The 17,782-nt window shown below is 40.7% G+C and overlaps 1 protein-coding gene across 2 annotated transcripts in view; it reads right to left on the minus strand.

Moving 5' to 3' along the window:
• The window catches only part of LOC118389489 (G-protein coupled receptor 22-like), an 83,262-nt gene extending 68,294 nt beyond the window's left edge, over positions 1-14,968 (minus strand). For both annotated transcript variants that reach the window (XM_035779397.2, XM_052526935.1), the window contains exon 1: positions 14,406-14,968. The gene's annotated coding sequence lies outside the window, so the exon portion shown is untranslated. The remainder of the gene's footprint in view (positions 1-14,405) is intronic.
• Between the last annotated feature and the right edge of the window lie 2,814 nt (positions 14,969-17,782).

Below are 17,782 nucleotides of genomic sequence, written 5' to 3' on the forward strand. Positions count from 1 at the left end.
GCCTACCCAGAGAGACCAGCAGTCTGTCGCCGCTAACCCAGCTATTCTCCTCTGCTGCTAAGAAGGGGGACTCTTCTGTAAATATCAGAAGGACTTTTTGTTTCATTTGTCGCCCTCTCTGCGGGTTGTCTATTTTGCCATTATATACATCTGAAGAGGATCTATGTCTTCCCTGTGTTTTTACATTAAAGGACTCTGTTTTTGTTAATCCGCTTTTGGGTCCTCACTCAAGTGCATAACACCACTATACAATAATACCCCAATGCATGTGTGAACATGTGTCTGTACCTTTGTGTGTGTCTCTTCACAGTCCCCGTTGTTAAGGTGTATTTTTACCTGTTTTTTAAAATCTGATTCTACATGGCTCTATGTAGTACTGTGCGCCTCCCATAGTCTGTTCTGGACTTGGGGACTGTGAAGAGACCGCTGGTGACATGTCTTTTGGGGTATGCATTGGGGTATGCATGTGTGCAAGTATTTTAAGTATATAACATTTTTTTTTCAATTTTCGCCTAAAATGACATACCCACATCTAACTGCCTGTAGCTCAGGACCTGAAGCAAGGATATGCACATTCTTGATACCATTTGAAAGGAAACACTTTGAAGTTTGTGGAAATGGGAAATTAATTTAGGAGAATATAACACATTAGATCTGGTAAAAGATAATACAAAGAAAAAGCATGCATTTTTGTTGTTGTTGTTCAATCATCTTTGAAATGCAAATGAAAGGCCACAATTTATTATTCCAGTTTAGGTGCAATTTAGATTTTGGCCACTAGATGGCAGTAGTTTGTGGGCAACGTTTTAGACTGATCCAATGAACTATGCATTACTGTTCAAAATGTTATATCAAGTCTGCCCAAATGTGCCAAATTGGTTTATTGATACATTTTCAAGTACATAACTGTGCACTCTTCTCAAACAATAGCATGGTATTATTTTACTGTAATAGCTACTGTAAATTGCACAGTGCAGTTAGATTAACCTCTTGCTTCTACCTGGCACGCAGGCGTCCCATCTAGAGCTCTGGAAATGCAAATGGGTCTTTCTTTCGATTAAATCGGTCCATATATAGCCTAGATATCGTTCTATGTAGACTGTGTGATAAATGAAAAAAAATTGCGTTTCATAACGTAACGTCATTTTTTTTAATTCAAAAAGTCGACGATAAACTTTCACAAAACACTTCGAAATACTTTTGTAATGCAACATTAGGTATTAGTAAACGTTAATAAGCGATCAAATTAATCACGAGACAAAGTGTTTTCTATAGGGATCCATCTTGAAATACTGTGTCTATGTCTCAACCAAAATATCCGGTCGGAGACCGGAAGAAATGGGCTGTCTCTTGTTCGTTTGAACAAGAAACAAATCCTAGGCAAATGACAAGACTGTTGACATCGTGTGGAAGCTGTAGGTACTGCAACCTCAGCCATATTTAATGTATTTCGCCCATAACAATGGGTTGAAGCGGCGGATGGATATATTTTTCCACTTTCAGTGATCAGATTTTCCTGCACTTTTCAATGAAACGCACGTTATGTTAAAGCCACAGCCGTGATTTAACCAGTTTTATAAACGTCTGAGTGTTTTCTATCCACACATACTAACCATATGCATATACTATATTCCTGGCATGAGTAGCAGGGCGCTGAAATGTTGCGCGATTTTTAACAGAATGTTCGAAAAAGTAGAGGGTAGACTGAAGAGGTTTTAACAAGAATTTAAGCTTCTGCCCATATCAGATATGTCTATTTTCCTGGGAAATGTTCTTGTTACTTACAATTAATTAGGGGAACACACACATTGATCCTGTAGAGGTTAAGAGGTAGCAGACAGCTCAGTACATTCAGCTTGTCAACACCTCGAACAAAAACAAGTATTGATGAAGTATTCTCTTCCACTTAGAGCCATGAGAGATTGACATGCATGTCATTAATGTACTTTAAGGGCCAGCCGTTCTGCCCTGTTCTGAGCCAACTGCAATTTTCCTACATCCCTCTTTGTGGCACCTGACCACACTACTGAACAGTGGTCTAGGTGTGACAAAACTAGGGCCTGTAGGACTTGCCTTGTTGTTAGTGCTGTTAAGAAGGCAGAGCAGAGCTTTATTACGGAGAGACTTCTCCCCATCTTAGCTACTGTTGCATCAATATGTTTTGACCATGGCAGTTTACAATCCAGGGTTACTCCAAGCAGTTTAGTCACCTCAGCTTGCTCAATTTCCACATTATTCATTACAAGATGTAGTTGAGGTTTAGGGTTTAGTGAATGATTTGTCCCAATTACAATGTTTTTAGTTTTGGAAATATTTAGGACTAAATTATTCCTTGCAACCCATTCAGAAACTAACTGCAGCTCTTTGTAAAGTGTTGCAGTTATTTCAGTTGCTGTGGTAGCTGACGTATATAGTATTGAGTCATTCGCTACCTCCACCCCTTCTTTACTAACAACATGCCACTGGCTTTGAGTTAAGCCAGTGTGTCTATACACTGTGTCTATACACACTGGCTTAACTCAAAAAGTAAGGGGCCTAAACAGTTTTCTATTGTTAATAGAAAACAATATTTTTTTCACCTCTTCCACACTGACTATACGGAATTGAAAAGTCCAGTTCTTGTCTTTCATAATTTGGTCAGGTATACTTGGATGTGTAGTGTCAGCGCTTGTTTCTGACATGTCATACCTAAGTTTGCTTATCTTGCCAATGAAAAACTCATTAAAGTAGTTGGCAATATCAATGGATTTTGTGATGAATGAACATATGAATGAACGAACGGAGAGAGAGATCCACAGTCCCCTCCCCAATTTCATTGTATTGGACAATTACTGATTTAGAAAAATACTCAAACTACAAGTACTCGGAAAAGCTACTCAACTACATTAATGAGATTATTTGTAATTCACTACCTCCACCCCTTCAGCTGCTGCCATAACAACAACAAGCCTTTCTTATTTCTAATTCCCCTAGATTTCCATGCAAATTGTGACTCTCATAATGTAGTGAAATCTTAGGATAGTGAGTGCATAAGCTTCTACATCAGGGATGGGCAACTTTGATGGGGGTAGGGGCCACATAAAATCTGAACTCATCATTGGGGGCCGAGGTGGCTCGCGGGGGTCTGCGTACCCACATGCATACCCACACATGCAGTCAGAGCCAGCTGTAGCCTTTTGGGGGCCCTAAGCAACATTTTAATCAGCGGGCCTAAAATAAAAGGCACGCAGTTGCCAATCCCTGCTTTACATCAGAACATGCAGTGCATTACAGAACAACTGTAGGATGGAGCAATCCTCTACTCACTGTGCAAAAATCTATTATGAGAGCTTCCCTGGATTACTGCAGCAGCAGCTGTAGTGACACACTTTGTAGAAATATATTCCCCCACCACCTCCTACATCAGCCTCCATAAATACACACACACACAAACACACACACATTGTGCACAGAAAGACAAACACCAAACACACACTTGTGTGCACACTTTCTCTTTCCATCTCTCTCATCCACACCCACACACACCCACACACACACACACACACACACACACACACACACACACACACACACACACACACACACACACACACACACACACACACACACACACACACACACACACACACACACACACACACAGGGGAAGTACGGTATCTGAGTGAGCAGAATGGGACTAGGTCTTCAGAGACAATCCCTTTGGGTTTCGAAGCAGGGAATAGGCAGAGATGGACCAGTATATCTGTTACATCTATTTGAAATATGTATTTCAATTACTTTTTAGTATTTTGTCATTTGTATTACACTGGGCTGAACTCCACTTCAATGTATTTTGTAACAAGATACTTTCGAGAATTTTCCTATACCCTTTATTTTAAATAGTTGTTCAACATTTTGTGGCCTCCTCTCACCCTGCATTGGTATCAGAAGTCAGATTGCACTAAGGTGTGATAAGAGCATCCCCTAAATTAACAAAATATAATTGTATATGTAAAAATGGACAATTGCAACGCATTCTGAGTATTATTCTAATAGACTCCTCCTGTCACAAAGCCTATAATAATATCAGTGTGTTTTGCAGTTCATTTTGGTATGTTCATTTTCATATATACATTTAGGTCATTTAGCAGACAATCTTATCCAGAGTGACTTACAGTCAGTGCATTCAACTAAGATAGATAAACAACAACATATCACAGTTATAGAAAGTAAATTGTTTTTGTAATTGTTACTGAGTATGTTGTTGCTGTGTGGGCCAGCGATTTGCAGATTTATTTCTCTATTTTAAAAAACATGTATTTTAATTAAATACATTTCAAATAAAAATATTTTGTATTTTAATTTGATACATTTATCTTTATGATATTTTGTAATTGTATTTTGTCATTTTTGCCCATCCCTGCCTATATCATATGTAGATATACTTTAATCTAGTTATCCATAGGCTAGTTCTGAAATAAAACACTCAAATGCTATTCAATGTTAACCCCAATGTGCTGTCATTACCCAAAACATTCAAGGAAATCTATTGCGCTTAGATTTTGTAGTCATTACTCAAACTGATAGAGTCACTGTGAGCCTGTAGAGCAGGGGTGTCAGACTCATTTCATGGACAGATTAGTGTCTGTGGGATTTTCTTTTTTTCTTTCCAGATTTAAGTTGCATCAGTTTTTTTTAAATGGTAACGCCCCCATTAAGCCACGCCTCCAATATAATTTCCTTGTGCTTCTTGCCTTTGCGAGTGAATTGTAGAGTTAGCACCCATGACTGTATTTATTAGTGAAAGAGACATGGTTGATGAATTCGTACATTTTTAAACCTGTGGCCTTCACCAAGTGAGTTCCTAGGTGAATGGTGAATGTCATCATGATAATTTAACTCTTACATATTTTTTAAGGCTTTATTTTGAGGCCTAGCTTTACTCTAATACAGTGGCCTGCAAGTAGGGCTATAAAAGTCCAGTAATTTCCCAAGAATTCACAGATTTTCAAAAAGTCCTGGCTGAAAGATCTCCAGTTATCTTCCAACCGGGATTTCTGGAAAATGTACCTGATTTTTGCAACCCTACCTGCAAATCACATTATGCTGGCTTGTAAAAGTGATGTGTAATTCCTATTGGAATCCAGACAAAGCTGTGATATCCAGCAGTTGAAAATTGTATTCACCTGCCACATGCATTCATAATAACTGCCAGGATTAGGAACAATGTGCAGAGACTACCTAAGCCATTTACAATGAAACAACTATTTCAGTAACGGGTGCAAAAAATCGAACTACATGGAAAAAAATACAGTATAAATGCAACATGCAACAATTTCAAAGACTTCACTGAGTTACAATTAATCTAAGGAAATCAGTCAATTTAAATAAATACATTAGGCACTAACCTATTGATTTCACCTGACTGGGAATACAGATATGCATCTGTTGGTCACAGATAACTTTTTTTTTAAAAGTGGAAGGGGCGTGGATCAGTCAGTATCCGGACTTGTTCCGGCTAGACAGTCACTACCTCTGTAGCCAGAATAACAGCTAAATTTATCCTGTTGCGTTTTTTTAAGCTGTTTATACCACAGATGCAACAGAAAACAATACTAAGCACACATTTACCGAAGGAAATAAAACATTTCCGTTTGTATTTTAATTTATGTAAGCAAATTCATACTTTCTGATATTTTAGTTGCTCGAGACACGACCCAGTCACTTGTTCGCTTAGTTTGATATTTATGGACCCAGTCGTTCTTTTTGTTTCGTTGCAATGCTCAACATTCCTATCCCTTGCTTGCTAGCTAGCTATGGCTAACACAGTCACAACATCTACAGCCAGATTAACAGCAAAGTTGCTATTTTCTATTGACATTAATTTGGATACATCCATAACAATGAGCTGATAATGCCCGATTTTGCCTGGCATAGCTAGAAATGTTTTCCTTCTTGTCAGGACACTTGTCAACACTGACTGTTAATTATGAGGAGATTGCATTGCATATCAAAGGCTAGAAGCTAGCAAATCTGCCAATATGACAACCCTCCCCAAAAAACATTGCTGAAAACAGCTGGTCAAACTAGAAACGTGGGGGGATTTGATAGTATGGCGTCACTTGCGCCGTGACTGCATCAGTAGGGACCAGATAAATGAATCTTCATCACTCGCCATGTTAGGTCATGATCAGATGCAAAACAAATTCTCTGCAAAAACAAATCAAAGCAAGTTAGCTACGTTTTTTCCTCGTTGGACCTGCGTTTACAATTTACACAATTTCAGTTTGTGTAGTTGTTGGTTTAGCTTTCTGTAACTTTGGAGCATGTACGGTCTGCATGTGTGGGCGCATATCGCGTTATGAATGAAAGGTGTCCCAATGTATTTTCCAAATTTCCAGATATCTTTTCCAACTGTCCAGTTATCTGGTGTAGCGGTTTCAGGGCTTGTGTGGTGGATGGACATTATGTGCTTGCGAGGTTTATTTGTTTTTTTGGCTGCCAGGACCACGGACAGCTCAGGGGAAAATGTCTAGTCTGCAGCAGAACAGCCACACCTGCCTCCAGTTGTAATCAGTGCCAAACTACAGACAGGTGAAACCAATCAGTGTCTCCAGTTAACCACGCCCTGGGTTTTCTTTCGTTGTCTTTTCTTTGACCCCGGCAGGTGAAGGAGGTTATTGGAGAGACAGAGCCTACAGTAGAGAAGGAGGTTTTTAAGAAGAAAGGAAGTTATGACTTCAAGAAGGATTGAACCCCCAAAGACCAAGATTGGAGGCCCATCCACTGGTGATGAAGTGTTTACTCTGTTTCTTTTGAGTTTTGTACATCAGGAAAGCTAATGATGCCTGATAGTAATAAACCCGTTTAACCCTTCACTTGGATTGGTGGTGTGTGCTTGTATGCATAAACCATGTCTTACAAAGATCTTGGTGCCGAAACCGCCACACTGATTTTAATGTCCATTCTAGAATGCCCTTCTAGCCAATCAGAAACGAGAATTCAATGCTGTGGTATAAAGCATATTAATGAATACTAGGTGTTTCATATCACTTGCACTTCTAGAAGTCTAAACAAATGCTTCCAAACTGGCCGTAATTACAGGGCAAAACCAGGCCCCCAGTGTCCGGTCTGGATTGTGAAGTTACAAGCTATGCTGGTCTGCTATTGCATAGCAACCTAGCAGTGCCAAAATCCCTGGTCTGCCCTGAAAAGTCTATATAAATTATATTCGCCAGAACAGTAAAAAAAAAAAAAAGTGTTTCTTATCATCTATATTTTTAGGAAAAGGTTTGTAGAATTCCTAAAATACAGTATATTACCGTATTCTGTGGGGGTACAGAATGATCACTCAAACGTGCGACAAATATGGCCTCTTACAAGACAAGCCTTATGTTAATTAGCCAGAGACTCTTTCACTGCCCATAATTTTTCCACAATACAAATGTACTGTATTTTACTGTACATTCTACGGTAATCTACTGTATTCAGTTTATACAGTCAGTGGCGGTTCTAGCTTGTATGGCTCCCTGGGCGAACCCCCCCTTCAGCCCCCCCAAAAACACCATTCTGCACTAACTGTAATTTGGAACGACACAAATAACGACACAAATAAATAATCATAACATTTAAAATCATATAAATATAAAAATAAGACTCATATCAAAAAGTAACAAAGACAAATAGAAACAAATTGTAGTATATAAATACAAATAAAAAAGAGAATCAAATTATTACCCTATTGCTAACAAAAAACACAAATAAAACTACATTTACAAATCCTATATCACATAAATACACAAATAGAATAACACACTTATAAAGAAGAGAACCTGATTATTATTATTGCACTTCAAACAAGAAAAAAACTAAATTGCACAACTGCCATCTAAACCCTGACCTTTCTTGCCTTCCTTGATGCAAAGTCATCAATTACATCATCATAAGAAATCTGCCCAGCAATTGCATGGTTAATACTGATGACATCAAGGTCAGTATAAGGCATTCCTGTGACATGGTGGACCTCGGGTAGGATTTGATGAGCTTCAGCTTTGAAAAGCTATCTGCTTCAGCTATGGTCACTGGAAGAGTAAGACTAATTCTGAGAGCAGTCCACAAATGTGGATACAATTCTGAGAGCTCCCTTTCATGTATTAATATCAGCAGCTCAAGCAGGGTCATGGTCTTCGATGGCAAGTCAGGCATGTTCTTCAGGTCCTGTGCAAGCTCTCTGCCATCCAAGTCTGAGTGTTCTTTATAGTGCAGTCATACTAAAGGCCTCACAATGTTCTGTCAGCTCCTCATTTGAGAGACTTTGGAAGGTTGACAGCACTCCAAACTTCTCTCCCACATTTTCCAATGTGAAATTCTTTCCTGAAGAGCTGAGGTTGCAACATCAACAACGGCATTGAAAAATGTTACCTCCAGCTTCTTCAGGACATCACTCAAAGGCTCATCAAATGATCCGTAGGAAAAGTGCCGCTTTGTGGACCTCAGCCTTCTTTCTTGTAGAACATTCATACCCTCACAATATCCCTGGCTGACGTTTGTGCAGCCATAAAGCCTGTTGCCCTGTAGCTGCTGAGACCTCTCTCTGTCTTTCTGAGAAGACTGACTGCAACATCCACATGCATACTGGGAGACTGCATCAGCTTGCTCACATGTTGGATCTGTCTCCTCACCTCCTCCGACAAGGACTGGGCTTCAATCTTTATCACAGGGTCTTTGTTTTGATCCCTCACCTCAATCAGTGCCTCTCTCACCGCTGCTGTCTTGTACCTCAGTGGCTCGACACTCTTAACTTTACTCTGCCACCTTGTCTCAGTCCACATCTTCAAAGTGATGTCCACATAGATGGCCCATCGCTGTGTGGAGGCTGAGAACAAGGTGTACAGTTTGTGTAAGATGCCAAAGTAACCTATGGCATCGACAGAACATTTAACAGCATCAGCCACAACCAGGTTCAATGTGTGAGCCCCACATGGCACAAATAGAGCTCTTGGATTCATTTCCAGGAGTTTGGCTTGGACACCTTTATTTTTGCCTCTCATGTTGGCCCCATTATCATAAGACTGTCCTCTACGGTCCTCAAAAGGAATTTTTAGCTCCTCTAATCTTTTGAGAATCAAGGATGCCAAATGTTGGCCCGTAGACTCCTCTGCATCCAAAACCCCCATAAAATGTTCCTTTATTTGGGGCTCCTCCTTCAGTGACGCAATTATAATCACAACTGACAACTGTTGAGTGTGGCTGACATCTGAGATGCAATCTAGAATTATAGAGAATAATTTTGCCAGAATTTTGCCAGCTTGATGTCACTCACTCGCGGCGCCGACAGAGATGGCCGCCTCGCTTTGCGTTCCTAGGAAACTATGCAGTTTTTTGTTTTTTTACGTGTTATTTCTTACATTGGTACCCCAGGTCATCTTAGGTTGCATTACATACAGTCGAGAAGAACTACATATTCTTTATCCCCTTACACTTGTGTCTATAAGGTAGTAGTTTTGGAATTGTTAGCTAGATTACTTGTTGGTCATTACTGCATTGTCGGAACTAGAAGCACAAGCATTTCGCTACACTTGCATTAACATCTGCTATTTGTGTATGTGACAAATAAAATTTGATTTGATTTGACTGTTATTGAAATGACCTTGCTGCTCAACAAATCAATGAGTTCATTCTGCATTTGGTGGCCAAGGTAGCTGGTGGTGTGACTCGAGGTCCCTTTTTGGACACGGTTAAGGTGCTCTTTCATGACTGGATCCAATTTTGCCATCAGTTCAACCTCTTTGAGAAAATTTCCATTTGATGAAGAGTACAGTGTTTCTATGTCCCCTTTGTGCCAGATTTCTAATTGCCAGAGACTGCACAATAGCAGTCAGACGTGTCAACACCTCTCTCCATCTTATCCTCTCAGCCTCCATAAGTGCCATCTCATGCTTATGAATTGTTTCCCCTTTTGTGATCCTCATTGCCAGTTCTTTCCATGTTTTCATGCAGTTTTGGTGTTCTGGACTGCTGTCGTGTGAAGTCAGCAAAGAACGTGCATGTTTCCAGTCTGTCAGTCCTGAGTTTGCTAAATTAATTTTCTTCTTAGAAAAGAGTTTGCAGCAGAAGCAGAAAAGGCTGTTGTTTCTTTCAGAATACACCAACCAACTTCTATGGAGGTTTTTACCACTCACCGGGGTCTTCCTGAAATACTGGTGGTGGCAACTTCTTCCATCACTCTCATTCCTTGGGAAAACAAAGTTTGGTGGTACCTCACTTGGTCCTCTGCAAACTAGTTGTGTCCGAATTCTGTCAGTCAGAACTGAAGGCCAGTGAGAAGGGTCTGTAGACAGGGTCTGTAGACAGTGGTTCATCCTCAGCAGCAGGATTTGGTGCGGATGCTGCTACAGGCATTTCTAATGGAGAGCACATGAGCATTAGTTAACGCACATTATTCACCACATTTATAGTGGTGGAACATACTACATAGATTTTTTTTTTTAATTGGACCTTTATTTAACTAGGCAAGTCGGTTACAAATAAATTCTTATTGACAATGACGGCCTAGGAACAGTGGGTTAATTGCCTTGTTCAGGGGCAGAACGACAGATTTGTACCTTGTCAGCTCTGGGATTCATTCTAGCAACCTTTTGGTTACTGGCCCAACACTCTATAACCACTAGGCTACCTGCCGTCCCATACATACCCAGTAATAATACAATCATCATTGTTACCTACAATATGGGAACTTAAAACTTTGCAAAAGGGAAATTATTTATTTTTGTTAATGTTATGCAGGGATGCGCACAAACACACCTGAAGAATCCTGCTGGAGAGAAGTGGAAGCAAATGGGTCTTCATCCTCATCCTCAGGCTCAGGCAACATTTGTGAAGACACCTGTGTGGCTGAGAAAGGTATGTGGCTCCTCATCCTGGCCAGTGCCAGATTGTGCTCCAAAATATTTCAAAAGTGCCCTTGAATTTGCATTGAAATACAGTATGAGTCTGACAACCTAAATACATTTGTTGCACAATTATATATTCATGTCATTATGCACAATTTATCAAACTTTCAGAATAGGAACCAAATGAACCATACAACCTCCTTCGCTAATTCTAGGCACAAGACATCCCAAAAGACTCAATGTATCACAAAAGATACAAAATCTCAGCATAATAGACGTCTTATAAGTTTGCCTAAAGCATTGGAAATTCCCCTTACTGAGTTCAGGACCTAGTCAATACAATCACAGAAAACCTTTATGATGTCACCTCAATGAAAGTTAACCAAATCAATAATGTGCTAGTTAGGTTGTAATCGTTTTGCTGCAGGCTACACACATTATCATGATGAAACTGTGTGAAATGATATCCAATGTTATGTAACCTAGTTGGACTGAAATTTGTCGCCCTATGTGTAATTGCATAGCAAGCAACATAGCAACATATGCTGACAAACATAAGTGTTATGCTAGCCTCTTTCATTACATGCATAATCATGATCTCGCCATCACAGTTGACAACTCCATTGTGTCCTCCTCCCAGAGCGCTAAGAACCTTGGCGTGATCCTGGACAACACCCTGTCGTTCTCAACTAACATCAAGGCGTTGGCCCGTTCCTGTAGGTTCATGCTCTACAACATCCGCAGAGTACGACCCTGCCTCACACAGGAAGCGGCGCAGGTCCTAATCCAGGCACTTGTCATCTCCCGTCTGGATTACTGCAACTCACTGTTGGCTGGGCTCCCTGCCTGTGCCATTAAACCCCTACAACTCATCCAGAACGCCGCAGCCCGTCTGGTGTTCAACCTTCCCAAGTTCTCTCACGTCACCCCGCTCCTCCGCTCTCTCCACTGGCTTCCAGTTGAAGCTCGCATCCGCTACAAGACCATGGTGCTTGCCTACGGAGCTGTGAGGGGAACGGCACCTCAGTACCTCCAGGCTCTGATCAGGCCCTACACCCAAACAAGGGCACTGCGTTCATCCACCTCTGGCCTGCTCGCCTCCCTACCACTGAGGAAGTACAGTTCCCGCTCAGCCCAGTCAAAACTGTTCGCTGCTCTGGCTCCCCAATGGTGGAACACACTCCCTCACGACGCCAGGACAGCGGAGTCAATCACCACCTTCCGGAGACACCTGAAACCCCACCTCTTTAAGGAATACCTAGGATAGGATAAAGTAATCCTTCTCAGCCCCCCCCCCCCTTAAAAGATTTAGATGCACTATTGTAAAGTGGCTGTTCCACTGGATGTCATAAGGTGAATGCACCAATTTGTAAGTCGCTCTGGATAAGAGCGTCTGCTAAATGACTTAAATGTAAATGTAAATAATATTATACTCATAAAGAGATGACATAGCTGCAATACCTTTATCTTTTGCGCGTTTCTCCTCTTCTTCTTTCCTCTTTTTCCTAAACTGGGCACTGATGGCTTCGACCTTTTCTTACCCATTTGTGTTGATTTGGTACTCGAGCATCAATGCATTACCCATCCCGCAACACTGTCAACCAAGAGCCAAGACTAAACCAATTCACCTTGGTGGTGTGCAGAATGGTTTTATATTATTCTTCACGATTTTGCACAAACCAGAAAAAAATGCAACTATATGTCTGTGAAACTATATATTCACAGTATTATGAATGAATTGTGGTTTATTTGGTAGCATTTCGTAGTGTGACTAATTTTACTAATGCATTAGTACTGTACAAAGTTAGAAGGGCACTATTTGATAGATTCCCCCGCTCCCACTACCTCGCGCTTCCAGTGGGGAGACCTGAGATCAACCTACCCCTGCCCCCCTCCCCATCTTCTACTTCTGAGTGGGAGACCTTTCCAGGCAGTAGCCTGCCTAGCTCACAAACTAGATATGGGTGCCCACTCCGACAAGGTTAATTGACCCCCAGTCCCACACGGTGACATGATATCATTGACGTGATGTGCAAATGAGCGATAGAAAACCGATCTCGCAAAAGTCACCATTCCAAATGATTTTGTGTGGGCGCCCCTTGCCGCCACCGGCAAGATGCCGCACTGGGTGGCTGCCCATGTCCCCATACCTAAATCCGCCACTGAATAAAGTAAGTTACTGATAAAATTACATAAATGGTTAACAATGTAGAATTGGTGTGACTTATTTCGTTTTGAGTCAGTACCATATAAATATGTTAAGCAATAATTACTTTTCATTCACTTTTAGTTCAACATCCTAGGAGTATTTGAGTTAAAAATGCCTTAAGATTTACAGTATAAGCTCACATTCATATAGTAAACAAATACACAGTAGTCTATAGGGCAAGGCTAAAATATGGAGGAGTGATTGTCTGACAGTACTCTATGCATTTAGGTGATAAATGGCTGCATGAAAACAAAGCTGTTTTACTACAGTGACGCCCCTGACCACCTAAAGGACTGCTCTTAGGACTGAGTGCTACTAGTCCATCCAGTCTATTATGCTGTAGCAGGCCAGGGCTCTTCTCTCATTCGCCTTCATTTGGCCTCCATAGGAAAAGCTCAAATAAACTAACTGCATTCATTGAATGAATTGAAATCAACAAAAGGTAGCCATGCTATATGACAGTCAGTGGGGTTTGCAATGACAGTTGGTCTCTATAACATTTACCTGCCACAATGTAGCATACAATAAACATCTAGATCATGTAGCCTACTAATACAGTATACAGTAACAACAATGCACTTGGCCCACTTTAAATATACATCGGTTTAGTTGTCATTGCAAAGCATCCTGAAAAACAACCATTCAATAGACAGACTTCTCAGCAGGACAGTATTTCGGCACGCATCCCATACACTGAGCTGGTAATGGCGCTCTATGGACGTCTCCTCAAGACCCACTAAACCAAGTGCACACTTCTACTGACTCAGATTACGTGCTGGGTCCGTGGTATGATAGCCGCAGGAAGTAGTTTGGGGGGGTAGTGCTGCGTTTTTAAATGTTTTATTCAATTTACAGGGGGTGTGCAGAAAAAATATTTTTGCCCGAGCCACATACGCTATGTAGGATGGCTAATACAGTACTATGTAAAGGCCCATTGCACTACTTTTGTGAAAAATGATTTTCTTAAAAAATATCTAGATATTTTTTTTTTTTCAAATGTATTCTGATTTTTCAGGGGGTGCTGCAGCACCCTCAGCACCCCTACTTCCTGTGGCTATGTGTTGCATATGCCTATGGCTTCTACTGCAAAATGTATGTTAATGTTGCATAATTCAAAATGTTAATTCAACAATTTCTTCAACCTTCTTTAATATATATCAATGTATAAAACAAACAAAAAATCATTCAAGCGATAAATTAACAATAAAGATGGAAAAAATATATAGTGGATGAAATGGTGGTGGGCTAATGGTAGGCTATAACCTAAATAGAATCATAAACATAATGTAAATGGATAGATATCTTCCGAGAGGTTTTTAACTTACCTTCTCCGGACGGTTTACGAGGGGAATTCCCGCTACATGTACTGCAGGTGTCCGCGCGCTGCGCTATCTCTCACGTGCACGGAGCACCTATTCACTCCAGCGGGCTCCAGGACAGCTGGTTGTTTCGCTACGTGACAGGAATCATTTCGCGCCTTTAGCGCCGGATTGGGGAAAAAAATCATCCACGGGACAAGAAAGAGTAGTTACAAGTGACCTTTTTTCTGTCCATAAATCAGTTAATTCCTCCAACTTTTAACGTTTTCCCTCTCAGGACGCTATCAGCTCCTTGTCTCTCCACAGAGAGTGAAAAATCCCATACATAGACAGATCAGTCAAACGTTAACACATGCACTGCAGCGGGGAGTCGCTCTTGGAGCACAGCGGCGCATCCTTCATCCAATACGGTCACGATCTGCAGGCAGGAGGGAAATCGAATGCTTTAGTTGAAGAGGGAATGGAATAGAAGCGAGGGAGGGATTCATGAAGGGCGAACGCTCCCTTGTAGTAATTCCGTGTGATTCCCAAAATCCTGAAATATCTTCTGCTCCCTCTCGTGTATATTACAACACTCTACTACACCCCCTCCACCCACCCTCTCTCTCAGAGCGGGGAATTATTATGAGGAGATGATGCAAGAAAAACAGGTGCGCTCGAGCATTAAACCGTCGACCTTTTCATACTCTATTAAATAAACACATTGTATTCAGACATTTTTCCATTTCATTTGGTTATTTTCCTCTATTTTCCCCTGTATTTGCTAGAGGGAAGGGGTCCACTCAATCAATCACACTGACTTGAATATGAACAGGTATCAGTAGGCTAGTGAAAAACTAAATTACTTTATACAGTACATTGTCTGAATATGTCAGACACTTGCACAAAATAGCAGTCAGTAGCTAGGTTTCCATCCAATGGGCGACAGGTGTTCATACAAATACCATAGAATCCGCAAAAAGAAAATATGCGTATTTTCCCACAAGTGGTGTGTTTTCACCAAATTGACTTTTTGTGGATAAACATCAGTGCGTGATGAAGTAGTTCACACCTTTTCGCTTAAATTTCCACGTACAGAATGAAAATCTAAAGTTCTATATGTTTCCATCGCATTTTCATCTCTACCATTAGGTTTGTCACAAAAACATCAAATGTGTTACTCTGGTTTTGGCACGTGCTCCATAACCAACAACTCGCAGATAGCCTACAGTGCGGGTAGGCTAGGCAGATAGGCAAATCTACATGATGAGATTATTCTGGATAAAACCCCGAATATTTTTTATTTGTCAAATGGGAGTCAAGTATATGTTCATGTCACCAGAGTAAGATATTTATCGGAAATGAGCATTTTCACCACCCTGTGAAGTTCATCATCATTTATTTAATCTGTATCATAATAATTACTTTGATATGATGGTTATTATATCAATAATTTTGCATAATGTCGTTTCCACCGCCATTTCTCCCATAAGTAATTTTACTGACAGATAATTATCTATAATTATCCATAATAATCTCCTTATATAGCCTAGACTAGACAATCTGCACAGCCTACCCGCACTATATCTGCAAACTGTTGGCTAGAGCGCAGGTGCCAAGACTTGAGTTGGCACATTTGCTATTTGACTCAACCGTTGTTGTTACAAAACTATCGGTAGTTAAGAATGCGATGGAAACACATTCAATTTTAGATTTTTATTCGGCACATGAAAATGTAAGACAACACTTAAGCCAACAAATACATTGTGTGTGCACTACCTCGTCACGCACGGATTTTTTAAATCAAATCTATTTGGTGGAAACATAGGCCTACCACTGGTGGGAATATGCACATTTTTTCTTTATGCGGAATACACAATATTCATATTAAAATCTGTCTCCAATTGGATGGAAAAGCTACTGTCAGTCCATATTCGACCATTTGAATCTCTACATGTGAGAGGGTGAAACGTTAACCTACATAAATTATGAGCTGTAGAGTTCCTCTGTTGAGATGAGAGAAGCTTCCAGAAGGACAACCATCTCTGCAGCACTCCACCAATCAGGGCCTTTATAGTAGAGTGGCCAGACGGAAGCGAACCCTCAGTAAAAGGCACATGACAGCTCACTTGGAGTTTCCCAAAAGGGACCTAAAGACTCTCAGACCATGAGAAACAAGATTCTCTTGTCTGATGAAACCAAGATTTTACTCTTTGGCCTGAATGCCAAGCATCACGTCTGGAGGAAACATGGCACCATCCCTAAGGTGAAGCATGGTGGTGGCAGCATCATGCTGTGGGGATGTTTTTCAGCGGCAGGGACTGGGAGACTAGACAGGATTGAGGCAAAGATGAACGGAGCAGTACAGCGAAATCCTTGATGAAAAGCTGCTCCAGAGTGCTCAGGACCTCAGATTGGGTGAAGGTTCACCTTCCAACAGGGCAATGACCTTAAGCACACAGCAAAGACAATGCAGGAGTGGCTTCGGGACAAGTCTCTGAATGTCCTTGAGTGGCCCAGACAGAGCTCGGACTTCAACCAGATCAAACATTTCTGGAGAGACCTGAAAATAGCTGTGCAGCAACATTCCCCATACAACCTGAGTGCGCTTGTGAGGCTCTGCAGAGAGGAATGGTTGTCATCAGACTTACACCAATGCAGGATGAAAGGGGCCCACAAAATTGTGAACCGCAATAAAAAATAAAATATAGAAAAGTATTTTGGATTTTGAAAATACAAATCTACAGCTCTCAAAAGTATCTGGTTACAAAATACATTGGAGTATAGTTCAGCGCAGTGTAATACAAATGACACAATACTCAGAAGTAATTGAAATACATATTTCAAATACATGTAGCAGAAGTACTTCCCATCGCTGCGGCTGACCCCACTTTGAGAACCTCTTCTCTAGTCTGTATCCTGTACTCTTATAAGTAAAGGAGTCTGGAAGAACCTTTCGCGGTTCTACAAATGGCCATACATAGGGAACCTTTTCCAGTTCAAAAAGTTCCTTGAACCCCTCTGAACACAGCTGCGGGAAGTAGTTGGGTGTTGGTGCGACTTTTTTTTGCAGAGGGGAGGTGGATGCAGAAGTTTTTTGTTGTTGCCTGCACTGAAGATATCTATATCAGCCCACTAATACAGGACTAGTAAAGGCCCAGTGCACTACTTTTGTGATTTAAAAAAAACTAAATGTATTTGAGGGTTTACTAGCATTTGTAACCTGAGTCTCATAATTATCTGTACAAAAAAGTTAATCTGATAATATCTGTGGAATATAAAATACTTGCTTGATATATGTTTTCCAGTTTCTTGAAATACTTTGCAAATGCAACGTATTTAAGTGTGAAAACTGATCTATTAATTCATTTTATATAGTAGCTCTTATTCAGCTAAACGGACAA

Source organism: Oncorhynchus keta, chromosome 10, assembly GCF_023373465.1.
Source record: "Oncorhynchus keta strain PuntledgeMale-10-30-2019 chromosome 10, Oket_V2, whole genome shotgun sequence".
Lineage (NCBI taxonomy): Eukaryota > Metazoa > Chordata > Actinopteri > Salmoniformes > Salmonidae > Oncorhynchus > Oncorhynchus keta.